General features: G+C 41.8%; 1 protein-coding gene across 2 annotated transcripts in view; it reads left to right on the top strand.

Annotated features, from left to right (window-relative positions):
• The window catches only part of ADAMTS2 (ADAM metallopeptidase with thrombospondin type 1 motif 2), a 328,102-nt gene that overhangs the window by 35,993 nt on the left and 276,476 nt on the right, over positions 1-15,633 (top strand). The window lies entirely within an intron of this gene.

The raw sequence follows: 15,633 nt of genomic DNA, 5'->3' as shown, positions 1-15,633 counted from the left end.
TCCATTAACCAGAGCTGTGTTAGAAATTGAGATATGAAAGCTAGGAGCTAAATGGCACCTTAAACCTAGGTTATGGGCGAAACAACAAAATCTCTAGGCATGCTTTCTTTTATAACCAGAATAAAAAAAGTAAAGGTAAAGGACCCATGACAGTTAAGTCCAGTCGCAGATGACTCTGAGGTTGCAGCGCTCATCTTGCAGAATTTGTCCGCAGACAGTTTTTCTGGGTCATGTGGCCAGCATGACTAAGCCACTTCTGGCAAACCAGAGCAGCGCACGGAAACGCCGTTTACCTTCCCGCCGGAGCGGTACCTATTTATCTACTTGCACTTTTTTGGTGTGCTTTCGAACTGCTAGTGTTAGGTTTAGCACTTCCCCCACACAACACACAGAACACGCAGTTAAATAGCTGATGTTTACTTCTCAATAACAGGCTTACAGCAGTCCAAGCTTCCACAACTCATCCATCGCCGTCGGAGTCAGTTGACTTGACTGGCTTCTGACCCCTCCCAAGGCCAGATATACGCCACATCCTCCCCTGCCTCCTGCTGGCCCGCTTCTGCTCTATTTGTTTGCTCCGCCTCCTACTTCTTGGCAACTCAGGTGCAGCCAATTCCTCTTCCTCTGGAGATTCCACCCTGCTGGGCGTGTCCCTGACAGCTAGGTTGGCAGGAGCTGGGACTAAGAAACTGGAGCTCACCCCATCGCAGGGATTCTAACTGCCGACCTTCTGATCAGCAAGCCGAAGAGGCTCAATGGTTTAGACCACAGCGCCACCCACTCTGAAAATGAATGAACTGCAGCTAAAATATGATGTTCATTTTTCACATGGTCTAGTCCTTCCCCTGCCCACCCCTCCAATATTCTCAGAGGGTCTCTTCTCCAGTCTTCAGAGAGTAGCTGGAAGTGGGAAGGCAGAAAAAAGGTCCTCTTTTCCTATCAGTATAGGAAAGGTCCTCTTTTCCTATCAGTATATAAAATTATGCTTGCCATGGAGAAAGTGAATTGAGAAAAGATTTTCCTCCATCTCTCATAATGTTAGAAGTCATGGACATCCAATGAAGCTGAATGTTGGAAGATTTAGGACAGATAAGAGAAAGTACTTCGCCACACAGTGCATAATCATTGCTGCAGCTGTTGAAAGAGCTCTCTGAAGCCTCTCCAGTGCTTCACCTAAAATAGCAGTGGATGGACAGTCTTGCCAGGTATTTTCTGAGGAAGTGGCTAGCTCTCCACCATCTGTGCACCCTGAGCAAGTGCCCCCAACACCTGCTGCTATGAAATACCTCAGTTTGAGGGTGTATTATCAGATACAGGCTTGGATTGGGAAGGAGGTTTCAAGCATGAATGGTAGCGAATGGGAATGGAAGGAACTTGATGTCATGTTGAACCTGATCATGACATATCGTCTACTTGCACAACTGCTGAAAGTAGTCACATGCAGCTGCAGAAAAAAAGGACTTGAGAGCATAATATTATGCAAAGTGTGCAAAGCCAGAGACTATTTGAATACTAACAATGGTGTTGTCATGGAGCAAGAAGATTATGACAGTGATTGTTAACATCAACAGGTGCTAATGCAAGATTAGCTTTAGAAGCATTAGAGATTTATGTTTTGTTTTTCATAATTGTTCTGATAATAAAGAGACACAAAGGACCCCATTAAATGTTTAAAATGTTTACCAAAAACAAGGGACTAATTTGACCCCATAGAAGCAGACATATTAAATGCTACTTGTCAGCCATTTTTGATAACAACTGATAACAAAAAAGGCTACTTGTCAGCCATTTTTGATAACAACTGGGGATGAAAAATACCCATTTTGCATCATGTGGAATATTGCAACTTTTTGAACATAGCTCCTTATATTTGTCTGATTCTTCTCTCAAAAACTTATTTCTTTTGCAATTATTTTGAAGTTCAGACTGTTTTGACTGGTCTAAGTCTACACAAGAGGCACTTTTAGCATCAAGGTTGAAAAAGTCCTAAGTCAAAGACCATGCTGTGCAGGTAGAATTAGTCATACTGCGCTCTGGATTATGATAATTTTGAAAATTGCATTCAATATATTTTACATAAATTCTTGGTGGCTTGAGAACTGGATGATAGAAAAGATAAATGCAAGAAAAGAAACCTGCCTTTGGGGAATGAAATTTAAGGTCTTGTTCACACAATTATTTTTTGTCTTAATCCTTTCTGTGACCTTGTTTTTCACAAAACAGATGAGAGTCTGTGAAGATTAATTAGTCAGTATCGCAGTTTCAGTCACTGCTCAATTTTGCTGTAGCCACAAAGTTTTGATTGGCTTTGACACTTTCTAGGGACAGCATTATACATTTTAGAGGAAGCAAGTGCACAAATTATGTAATAATTCTAAAAAGGCACAGGAGCAGGCCTGGGTGGGGATTTCGAGGAAAGTTGGCATGCCTAGCCTATAAAGATTGCAATGGCAAAAGAGGAAATTCAACAGATAAAGCATACATCGTCACGGCCCCCTTAAACTGCTTCTTCCTATGGAGAGCCCACCACCTCTTGTGGGAGTCTTTTCCACTGCTGAACAGCTCTTACTATCAGAAAGTTTTTTCGAATGTTTAGTTGGAATCTCCTTTCTTGCAGCTTGAAGCCATTGGTTCGAGTCCTACCCTCCAGAGCAGGAGAAAACAAGCATGCTCCCTCTTCCATGTGACACCTATTTGAAGATATTTGAAGATGGCTATCATATCTCCTCTCAGTCTCCTCTTTTCCATGCTAAACATACCCAGCTCCTTCAAGCACTTCTCATAAGGCTTAGTTTCTAGACCCTTGATCATCTTGGTTGCCCTCCTCTGCACACATTTCAGCTTGTCAACATCCTTCTTAAATTGTGGTGCCCAGAACTGGACACATTATTCCAAGTGTGGTCTGACAGAATAGAGTGGCAGAATAGAGTGGTACTATTACTTCCCTTGATCTGGACACTATACTTCTTTTGATGCAGCCTAGAATAACATTAGTTTTTTTTTGCTGGTGCATCGCACCATTGATTCTTGTTAAGCTTGTGGTCCACTAAGACCCCTAGATCCTTTTCACATGTACTACTGGCAAGCCAGGCATCCCCCATCCTATATTTGTGCATCTGGTTCTTCCTGTCTAGGTGCAGAACCTTACATTTGTCCCTATTGAAATTCATTTTGTTAGCTTGCGCCCAGTTCTCCAATCTGCTAAGGTCATTTTGAATTCTGTTTCTGTCTTCTGCGGCATCAGCTACCCCTCCCAGTTTGGTGTCATCTGCAAATTGGATGAGCATCCCCTCAGTTCCTTGATCCAAGTCATTTATAAAGACTTCATACAACAATGGGCTCAGGACAGAACCTTGCGGCACCCCACTTGTCGCTTAATGATGAGGAACCATTAATGAGTACTCTTTAGGTTCAAAACAAAAAAAATTCTTTCCAGTAGCACCTTAAAGACCAACTAAGTCAGTTCTTGGTATGAGTTTTCGTGTGCATGCACACTTCTTCAGATACACACGAAAGCTCATACCAAGAACTGACTTAGTTGGTCTTTAAGGTGCTACTGGAAGGAATTTTTTTTGTTTTGACTATGGCAGACCAACACGGCTACCTATCTGTAACTGGATCTTTAGGTTCAGTCAGTCAACCAGCTACAAATCCACCTAACAGTTACCTTGTTCAACCCACATTTAACCAGCTTCCTCACGAGAATATAATGGGGGACTTTGTCAAAAGCCTTACTGAAATCAAGATACACTATGTCCACAGCATTTCCCTGATCCACCAAGTTTGTAATTCCATAAAAAAAAGAAATCAAATTGGTCTGCCATGACTTATTTTTGAGAAACCCATGCTGGGTCTTAGTAATCACAGCTGTCTTTGTGGCAGCTGTGTTGTGTCATGGGAACATAAGAAGTTATCACAGTGGCCAACCAAAACCTGTTGGCATCAGCACTCTCCAAACCTGCTATTCCCAGCAACTGGTATTCAGAGGCAAATCCAGGTTTCATTATAAGAATGATTACCAGACTCCATGCACTGTAACTTTATATCTTAGCTCTCAAATTCTTTACATCAATCTAAAATTCTGAATGGTGACCAACTCCCCCGCCCCACCCCGCTACACAAATATGGAAATTTGAAAATGCCTGCAAATATATCCAAACCTAATTTCATTCTGTTTTCCCATCTTACTTTGGGGCTTTGCACATTTAATTTCTTTCACTCTGCTGGAGAATTAATGTTTATTTCACTGAGCTGAGGGAATAAGCTTGGTTATTAGAGAAGGACCTGACATAAATGAAAATGCAGCATAATGCTGGGGAGGAACTGGTTGACTTTCTGAAATTGGAATTAGAGAACCTAGCCCAAGCTGGTAGAGAAATGCTATCTGCTCTAAACTTTTATTTCCTTCTCTTTAAAGGAAAGGTTGGCTTTGTGAAGTTCTAGCCAGTTCTTTTTATTGAAAGAGAGAGAAAGAAAGTAATAGATTAGAAATCACATCATGTTGGTTTTATTTTGGTCTTCCTGTGCGTTAACCAATAGCAAATAAAGCTCATTCTGTTTTAAAAGAATCCAGGAAATAAAATGGCTTTTCTTGGAAAATACATCGTTTTAATTGTCTGAAGGCTCATTTTGTGCCTGTGTCAAAGTACTGGATTGGCTATTCACTATCTTAGCACACCTAGGAACCTGATGTTCCTCTTGTGGCAGAATTGTTGTTGTATAGAGCTCTCCATCCCCAGCAGGAGGAAGACGCTGCAATACAAATCCTGGTCATCCTACTCTTGTATTGTTCAGCATTGTGCCAGTCTCCTAAGAATCGTAGCATTTCTATGAGAGTTTCACAATGTTTGTGGGATTTGCACCATATCATTTCAACACTGAATCCTTCTCTGTGCTGAAGAGTACAGACACATTTCATGAAGGATTTGGAAAGCAGATAGCAAATCTTGAGAGGCTACTGCAGTATTTGGTGATAATGTGTGACAACTGACTAGTTGGATGCTGTGGTTATACTCACTGGGCAAATCAGATGCACCACTGGATAAAACATCACTTGATGTTTCAGGGCTTGCATTGGAATATCACAAAGACCATTGTTATTTTGAGTCCTATGGGCCCCTTAAGAGATTAATTCTGCTGATTCTGCTTTCTCACAGCAAGTTACCGTATATGCTGAGATGGTAGTGTATGGGAATTTTAATCTTTAAACTGGTTTAAGCAGGAACCCATGGTGGCTGCTGTAGGGATCGTCTGCTAGTGTTGGCGCTATCCATGTTGCTTGCTTGCCACATATAAATGAGGAAATGTCAAGGCCACAGCTGTATCAAGGCCAATGATCCAGTAGGGATCTTCATTTGTTTTTAATGAATGAAAATGTCCATCTGAGTGGCTGCAAAACCTTGTATCATTTTATTGTGCATTTCTACAGTGGTTCCCTTCTCCCTCTTCCTCGCTGTCTTGATATCACAAACTGTAACGGTTATTGTTTAGTTGGCATTTTGGGAAGATCACTGGAGCAATGCAGATATAATTATTTGTGGATGATATGACTCTGAATATACAATCGACTTCAAAGAATCAAAGAATTGTAGAATTGGAAGGGATCCTAATGATCATCTAGTGGAAACCCCTTTCTTTGACACTCTGTTTTTCTCATGGAAGTGCACTTCTCCTCAGCACAATAAATAATAGTATTGAACTTCTGAATAAGAGCCTCATTTTTGTAAGACTGATTCTGGCTGCCTTGGCAGTTGACAAAAAGCTCCCTTTTTGTAGCTTCACTAGGAATTTGCAACATCTATATGGTACACATGGGACCAGTTAGCTGCAAAAGAGGCTTCTTAATGTAAGATAAAGGGTGAAATGATGGGTCCACATCTGTTTCCTAGGCACAAGCTTGGGTGACATTATAAACTGAAAAGGGCACCAAGCTTTTGTTGATTGCGCTCCTCTCTCTGGAAATACTGCTCTATACAGAACCAAAGTTAAAATGTATGTAAATCACACTTAGAGGATCTAAACAAAATACATTTTACCTTATTATAATGCCACATGCTGTCTTTGCCAGATGCCTTTGGGCTATGCCTACCAGGATACGTATCTATTCTAGAACTTAACGGCATTTTATAAAGTACTTCCAGCACCCTTGAAAAAGGCCACTTAAAAAAGCAAAACAAAAAACATAACACTGCCCGCTAGAGATACAATAAGTAGTAGCACATAGATGTGGGTGTCTAATGACAAAACCCTAAACATTTTGCTTGGAAGAATATCCCATTTTTCATGGCTTTTCCTGGTGTCTTTGGCCATAGGGATCAGGTCTTCTTGACAGTGACACCAAACTGTAGAGCTCCTTTGACCAAGAGGCATATTGGGCCTTTTCTCTTGCCTTTCTCTGGCAGATAGCAAAAAACCACCTTTTTCTGAGTTGTTTGTGAAAACTGGAATTGTTCCAGCCCCTAATATTTGTCAGTCTCCTGTCCTGTTTGAAATGCTTGTACTTCAGCCTGTTCTCCTGATGTTATGGGCTGTATTTTTGTTCTATAGTATGCTTATGTCTTTTAAGCTATCTGTACACTGCTTTGGAAGCCTCTGGCCCAAGCCGCAGCACAGTATTAAAATACATTTGCCAATTCTCACCGTTGCTCTGCGCCTGGCTTCCTCTGGAACTTTCCACCCTCCATCTCTCAGCAGCTTTTCCTGGCTGATGTGTGGTGTCAGGCCCACACATTTTCTGCTTCCTTTCATTCTTGAAGTCAGGAAGAAAACACTACCGCTTCAGCAGGCAACGTTTTCAACACATGAAATCTGTTTTCCCAGGTGCTCGGCTACATGGAGGTTCTCATCACTGTGCCATTTGAATGTGCATGATTAAAACCTTTTAAGTTATAGGTGATCTTCCAAACTCCTCAATATCTTATCCTCCCAGAGCCTGATATTTATATAATCTCTTCCGAGCACTAATAGAGAGGCAGAGTAAGCTCAGCATGTTTATTTGTCTTGTGGCTTATGCAATCTGTATTCACTCCCTCCCTTTCCAACCACCTCAAAAGAAGGTTCTCTCTCTTTCTCCCCTTTGACAAAAGGTGCTGTTCATAGCAGCCAGAGATAGACTTCTAACAGCTAAAAATTAGCAGTATAGCATCTGAAGGTAAAATTCACATAGAATACAACAGCTCGAGACCCGACTGTGAATCTAGAGAAACACAGGTCAATAAAATAAAATACTGCAGGTCATAAAGGAAGCTGTGTGGTACAATGGAACCTTGGGTTACAGACGCTTCAGGTTACAGACGCTTCAGGTTACAGACTCCGCTAACCCAGAAATATTACCTTGGGTTAAGAACTTTGCTTCAGGATGGGAACAGAAATCGCGCAGCGGCGGTGCAGCGGCAACGGGAGGCCCCATTAGCTAAAGTGGTGCTTCAGGTTAAGAACAGTTTCAGGTTAAGAACGGACCTCCAGAATGAATTAAGTTCTTAACCCGAGGTACCACTGTAGTGTTTTCCCTAAACATGTTAGATAAGAGCTGCTGCATGAAGCGGCAGAATGGATATGATGAGTACAGCGAAGTTTCAGGCACAGAGGGAAGGAAAAGCAGTGCTTTAATGGCAAAGAGGTAAACATCTCTCAGGACCCTTTGCAGTTTCCTCCCCCAAGGGCCTCACAGGGCACAGGGCTCCCCCTAGCAATTGGCAGAGTGCCTGGTTATTGAGATGAAATTTTGTCTGCAGCTAATAATTGCAGTCTGGGACGCAGGTGGCGCTGTGGGTTAAAGCCTCAGCGCCTAGGACTTGCCGATCGAAAGGTCGGCGGTTCGAATCCCTGCGGCGGGGTGCGCTCCCGCTGCTCGGTCCCAGCGCCTGCCAACCTAGCAGTTCGAAAGCACCTCCGGGTGCAAGTAGATAAATAGGGACCGCTTACCAGCGGGAAGGTAAACGGCGTTTCCGTGTGCGGCTCTGGCTCGCCAGAGCAGCGATGTCACGCTGGCCACGTGACCCGGAAGTGTCTCCGGACAGCGCTGGCCCCGGGCCTCTTAAGTGAGATGGGCGCACAACCCCAGAGTCTGTCAAGACTGGCCCGTACGGGCAGGGGTAACTTTACCTTTTTTAATAATTGCAGTCACGGGCAGGACTTTCACTCAGTGCCATTGTCTCAATCTACAATATATCTCCTGTGAACTGAGCTCTCAGACTAACAGCCCACATCTGGTCTGAAAGATGGCACAAAGAGCTACCCTTGCTAATTGGCACCCTGGACAAGTTTTATGGTCAAAACTTTCATATTGCTGTAAAACTGTTCTTTGATTGTACCACTTCTGATTGTTGTAGAGGGAGAAGGCATGAGAGAATAGCCACTAAGAGCAGATTCCTGTGTTCATTGAATTATTTTCCCACGTCAGCCATGTAATTCCCCATTTGCAAAATGGTAGACTCTGGGAGCGGTTTTACTATGCAGTAAGCTGGTTTTTGAGGGAACTTAAGCTGTACATATGTGCATGAATCTGACTGTTAGTTGTATAATTGTTGATATGTGCATGACTTTAGGGGATACTTGACACAAAGGGCCATTCCAGACTGCTGTTTTGTTGCAGGTGTAGTTTGCAGTATATTCTTGACACAGAGGCAGGTTTAGGGGAGCATGTTCGGTTCGGTCACACTGGAAACGGAGCCTCAAGGGCACTGCAGGAGATGCTACAACTATGATATAGAATTTAAAAAAACAAACCAAAAAAACAAAAACAAAACTATGATATAGAATGGAGTGCAAGAGGCAGGGGGCAGTGTTGGAAACTGAGATATGAAAGCTAAGAGCTAAATGGCACCTTAAACCTAGGTTATGGGTGCAACAGTGAAATGTCTAGGCATGGGTTTTTTAATATAACAATAATACAAAGCTGAAAATGAATGAACTTGCAGCTAAAATATTATGATCATTTTTTACATGGTCTGATCTTTCCCCTTCCCACCCCCCTAATAATCTTAAGAGGGTCTGTTCTCCAGTCTTCAGAGAGTAGTGGAAGTGGGGGGGGGGGCAGAAAAAGGCCCTCCTTTCCTTCCACTCTACAGTTTTAATCTTAGGCTCAATACTGCACCCAGAGCTCAGAAACTGTTCGCACTAATGATATTCCCTGTCACAAAATGCGCCTAGAACAATGGGAGTTCCGAACACTGGTGGGGGGCACCAAAATTTGGCATTGCCCAGGGTGCCACTGAAATTTGAGATCTCCAGGTTCGTCACTGCTTGACATAATAATAGTGTGTTAGCGGTGGACTTACTCTGTTTTATCAGTAGTTCTGTGAGGGTGCTCAAAAGCTAGCATATTATTGCTGCCCAGAGGAGCTATAGTGTAACAAATGTGGAAGAAAAATATACCTGGACATTTGTGGTATAAAAAGTCACAGGAGTTTAGCAGGAAGTTACATCTGGTTGGTCAATGTGGAATGAAAGATGTTGAACGAGATGGACACTTGGTCTGACCCTGCCACAGCACTTCTTGTGTTCTTAAGATAGGCAGCAGGTAAACAATATTACTTCTGGATTCTTAGAATAAGACAGATTTCGGTGACCTCGGATTTCCTCTGAACTCCATTCCTCTGATTGTTTTTGATTACCTAGTCCTATTAGGTAAATAGGACTGCACTTTATATCGATCTGACCTTTAAAGTATAGTAACGTAGGGTTCACCAAAATAGCATTTGTCTTTAGAAAACATGATTGAGATCCTCCACCAGGTTACTCTGAGAGAAATTACACCTCCTGGTAGAAGCAGTGCCTTCCAAATAAATAATATGACCTTTATGGGGGTTGTCCTTCTATAATAGTGTTTCCCATTGTGGGCGATATTGCCCCCTGTGGGGTGCTGGAAGGATTCAGGGGGGGCAGTAGTAGCCTCGGGTGCAATTGAGGGAGGATGAATAAAAATAAGGGGGCAGTGGAAGCATAAAGAAAGCAGAGAAGAAAATAAAATTTTGAAAAACTGTTCATGCATGTTTCATCTGTTGTGTGATGCCACTTACAGGCAGGTCAAGTGCTGTTGTGGGTCGGTGACAACGCCTCCCCTGGATCTGGCAGTTGTGCTGCAGATGAGGGGTTTTCCCAGGCCTGGAAAGTACCGTATTTTTTGCACCATAACACTCACTTTTTTCCTCCTAGAAAGTAAGGGGAAATGTCTGTGCGTGTTATGGAGGAAATGCCTACGGGTGACATGCCTACGGATTTTCCTCCTCTAAAAACTACGTGCGTGTTATGGTTGGGTGCGTGTTATAGAGCGAAAAATACGGTAAATTGCAGCTTGCCTGCCTATTTGGCCAATGGCAGGTGGGCTGCAGCTTCAAGGTGTCTTATTTGCAACATCTTTCTTTATTACGTTGTAGGATGTAGCTAGAAATATAGATACATAAAAGAATGCAAATTTGTCACTGAATCTTCCTGTTTGTTCACTGAGTATCCCGCCCCCCGAAATGGGGGTGGTAGTCCAAATAAGTTTGGAAACTTCTGTTCTAGAGGCTTGCAGATTCCCCATCCCTGTTTTGAAGATAGAAATATATCTTTTTCAAAATATATCTTTTTTTACTTAAGGATTAAATCAAGAGGCTCAACATCTTTTAGGATGAAGCTCTAGGTTTGTATCTGAAATGCTCCTTGAAATTGGGTTCTAAAGAAAAATGCTACTTGTTAGGTCTTTTCTGAAATGCATTTCCTTCTTCTCTGTTGCTTCATGCATTTCCAGTATTGGTTAGCTCTCAATGTTAACTTTAAACAACAACAACTTAGTTCTGTTACACAAAGATTAATACTACCATGATTGCTCCATCCGATTTAAAAATAAAATAAAATCTCTCTTTCAATTGTACTGAGCTTGTCTGACTAGATTGAATTGGTTCTTTATTTTTCCCCTTTGCAATCACAATTCCCAAATATTAAGTCCTCCAATATCCTGCATGCTTTATATCAGTGTGTGCTGTTGCTCAGCAACGGAAGATTTGCTCTTTAAGAATTACCCAGGGTTTCTACAGTCAGTTTTCCAATCTGTGCAGTGAGGAAGCAGCAATGCCCTCAGTATTTTGAAACCATGCCCATGCTTAGTTTAAATGCTTTATTAATGGCTTCTGCAATTGGGATCCACTAAATAGTGAGCTCTCTGTTAAGCACTTTACTATTGTTATTCTTCATTGTAATTTTTGTCTCATTTGGTAGATTTGATAACATTTGGTGCATTTTTATCCAATTATAATTTTTCTAACTGGATTGAAGCTGCGATGGGTATCCCTTTCAAATCAGCAAATATTCAATTTCCCAGTGTTTGCAGTGTGATCCTATGCATAACTTCATTGTTGTTGGCATCTATCTGTCTCAGACAATGGAGTACACCTTCAGGGATGAAGTCAAACTGCTGTGTTAGCAGCACCGAAGTGACTTCCCTGGGGGGCAAGCCTGGGCAGTGTATATGGAGGTCCTGGGCTGCCCGGGCAACAAGGCCGCCCTCTTGGCCTCACTGATATGGTTATAAGTATCATAAGTGCTGCTCGGTCAACAGGGATTGAAGTACACCTGTGAGTAGCACTTTCACCACTGGAAGTTCCCCCACCCACATGCACTGTGAGAAAGATCTGCCATTGTAGTTGTTCTGCTGGTGATGTTATGCTAGCAGAGTGGAGGAGAACAGGACATGTCAGGGATTTGCTGCAGGTTACATGCCCTGTCCTCAACCCTTTCATTTCCCCACTGTGTCCCCAGAAAAGGCACAACTCTAGTTAATTAGTAAATAATTCACTCCCAGTGGAAGGGACAACCTTTCAGTCTGCCAGCAGGTAAATGGCAGGGCAATGGATGTGACAACTCCATTGCAAATAAAAATCTTATGAAACCAAGATTGCTCAATAAAGTAATTTCCATTGTAGTAACTCCCCAATCTACCGCTAGTTCATCACCTGTGACCCACAATATAACTGCTTTGAAGCTCCAAAAATATTTTCACTACATTGTAACTTGATAGCAAGCAATAATACTAACTTAACCAAGTTCCTTCTTCAGAAGACTTAAGTCTTCTTTACTTTTCCAGAGATATGAATGCAAAAGTGAACAAATATCCCCTTGGGTGGGTCCCTTCCAACTCTATAGTTTTATGATTCTGTGTTGGCAATTACTGATGAGAAAATACTGTGCTGAAAGGAAATAACAAGGACAAGGTGAAAAAGTCAGACAAGAGGTCAGCTATATTATGTCAAGCTTAATATGAGATTGACTACAATTCATATTTTGATCATTTCTGCATGATCATAGGCAACAATCCAATAATGAAGCAAAGATTGTTTACTAGGGATTACCAGGCAGCAATAATTCACATTTTAAACTAGGTGAAATTATGTGTTAAGCACTAGGCGCAGAAACTTCTGGGATTACAAATGGACCAACTTTTCTCTAATATCTATGGCACTGTAAAACGGGGGTATCTGCTCCATTCTGTCTGCAGTTCTTTTTTTTTTTTTTTTGCCTTTCCCTCCTGTGGTGTTTTAATATATGAAAGCAAATATTTACAGCATTGTTAGCTGCTTGATGTAACATCTGCTGGTTTGTGAATTACATGTTTTAAAGTGGGTAATAGCTTGCCACTGAGCGCTATGTAGGGTGGTAGCGAGTATCTGGAACACATATGCATCTGAACATTTGCACATAACTATTAAAATAAGAAGAGTCGGATACGACTAAACAACAACAACAACAAATTAAACATTAGTGTTATTGTTAAATGGAAAACTCTGTTGTGATGACTGTCTAATCATTGATAGGAAAATGAAAGACACTTCCTTCCCACAGATTCACTCCCACCTTCATCAGGTTGAAAGGTGAAGATGGGGCAGGGGGAGAAAGGTGGGGTAAAAGAGTACTAAGAAGCCACTCCGACTCATAATAATAATTGCACACAGATGCACAGTGCAATAACACCAGGGCTTTTTCCTAGAAAGTTGTTGGGCTTTTGGGGGGAGGGGGGAGCCATTATTTGCATTATACACATTATTGCATTCACACAATAGTTAGATTCACATCTTGTTTGACTCTTAGAATACTCTGGTGATTATGTAAACTGGCCCTTACATGCTGAAACTTGCTTTCTGAAGAAGTCTAACAATACATGGTCTTGCACCTGGAATCTGCAGCAAATCATTACCAGATCTAACCGGAGGTTCCAGGAGAAGGGGCTTCCTTAAGGGGGAAGCACAGAGTGGCATAAATGTGTGCCAGTCTTACAGGAACAAATCTCTTTGGGAAGATTCAAGGGACTCAGATTATGCTCATTTTAAATTTTGGAAGCTTGGCTATTTCCTCCCTTTTATGTAAATTGTGTTGCTAGTTTGTTTGATGTTTTCTTCAAGGCCTAAAGCTCTTATAAAATATGCCTTGGGATTGAGGCAGACTAAACCGTTAAATCTGGAAACTTTACTTTAGCGTGCTACAAAAACAACAGCCCAAGTGCAGAAATCAGTTTTGTTAATTGGGCTTTAGGGGCATATTTTAATCAATTTTCAGGACACCAACCCAGTATCTTGGAATTAATTTTTTAATTAAGTGTTTATCTACTCCCTGGAAACAAATTCCCAACATGTTCTTCGGGTAGCTTCAGTTTTTAAAAACAAACCAAAACAGATTCCTCTTAAAAGTTCTGATGCTCCAAATATTTAGGAAACCCTTCGGCAATGTTCCGGAGCATATGAATTAATTCATAATACATCTTGTCTTTAAAACAACATATGTGCCTCACGCTACAGTGTGATCAGGCAGATGCCATTGGGAATAAGCATTAATTTTATGGGAATTTACGCATTATTTTTCTTTTCTTTTCCTCAGGTTGCCTTGAGGAGGGGAGTTTTACCAAGCCTTGATATGCTTGGGCTCAGTTGAATAAAGATTATGCCTGCAATAGCAGAGAGTGGCATCCGTAATAGTTCTGTAGTTAGTATGAACATTCAGTATTGCTAAATAAACTATTCCTTGAAATAAGGACGAAGTGGCAAGCTTAGCAAAAGCCAAGCTGACTCCAGGTTTCAGAGAGCCGTGGAACAAAAAGTCACCACTAGGATGGTCACTTACAGTGGCCTAGCATGGGGGGTGCAAAATTCTGAGGGGGCACAATTGGGCACCCCCACGCAGGCACCAGCTTAAGTGGGGATCAGGGGACTGCCACCTGGCACATCCAACCCGACACTCCTCTCCGCAGGTGTTGGGGGAATTTGCCCGCCAAGGGCCACGTCAGGCAGCCAGGCTCCCACTGCGTAGGTGGGTGGGCAATGCAGTGTGGCCTTGCTTGGCTTCAGTGGCATGGTTGCTCTGGCAGTGGCACTGGCAACCCACGCTATGCCACTGGATCTTTATGCAGGTCAAGGCAGAACAAATGCTTCTGAGGAGAAACCATATGAAGCCTTGCTAAAAGTTAAGGGATACCTATCATTTGGTTTCCAAGATGAAGAGAAACCCAGTTCTTTCTCCATTTAAGTCAATCAGTATTTTTGTCATATAACTGCATTTTGTTAAATAAGTTCAGAATAGGATCCTTACTAGGCATCAAGAACAGCCTTGTTCCTCCTTTCAGGAACATATTTGTCTTGGGTCAGGACCTGCTGATCCTCCATTAATTAACAGGGAAAAGGAAGCTTGTGAGTTGACACCTATGTAGGCTGTTGCCAGGCTGTTCATCACCAGGGCCAGAAACAAACAAAGCAGATGTCACAGTAGTTCCAATCTGAATGAAATCAAACCTCAATATATGCCCTTGTTTCTCGTTTTGATTGCTGGCCTTTTGTCATGCAGTTGGATTGTTTGGCCTGCTTTGCTGGGGAAACTGCCAAAAAAAATCTGATCCTGGAGAAAGGTGACAATTAATTAAGCCCTGATGACCGTTAGAGAAGGGATTTTCTAACAAAGACAGCTAATAGAAAGAACCAAATATAATGCTCCTGTTTCTCTCATTACTTGGAAAGAGATGCTTGACATACAGGATATATCATTCTTAACAAAACTTACGGCACACACTTTTCTCTCCCACAAAATTCTGATTTCAGCTTCTCTTTCTACATAGTGGGTTGAAATAATGCCTCTGCCCATATCAGAGGAAGTGAACCTTTGGATCCAAACCAATATATTTGTAACTCAGCAATGTGAAGCAGGGCATTGAAACTGGGCTCAGGAAGAGTTGCAAATTGTACCTATGGTTAGAACGATCCTTCTTCAACTGGGTCCTGTAAGAATCAACCAGAACTTGAGCTAGGATCCCATAGTCTATGCACTGATGGTCCTGGTGGTGAACTTCCTGAGGCAGGCAGAAAATACTAAAATTCTGCTGAATCAGTCTCAGTTTCAGATCTAAGGAAACGTTCTATATGAATTCTAAAGCAATTTTCTATTTTTAAAAACTGTATAATACCTTCAAATTCCCTATTCCACATCTCTCTAAGTTCCTCAACTTCTACCTTACCAAAGTCCATTAAGTATTTATAAAATGCAGCTATGTTAAGTGTTCTGTAAGAATGGTTAACGCATGCATACAGAACTGTAAATAGTGTTATATTAAGGAGAAATGTGCACTAAAACTAATATATTAGTGAAAATAACGTACAAGAATATTAGGATAAATTG

The sequence above is a fragment of the Podarcis gaigeae genome (genome assembly GCF_964106915.1).
Source record: "Podarcis gaigeae genome assembly, chromosome: 2".
In the NCBI taxonomy this organism is placed as follows: domain Eukaryota; kingdom Metazoa; phylum Chordata; class Lepidosauria; order Squamata; family Lacertidae; genus Podarcis; species Podarcis gaigeae.
Note: the sequence above shows the minus strand (reverse complement) of the source record. Positions and strands in the feature narration are given on the sequence as shown.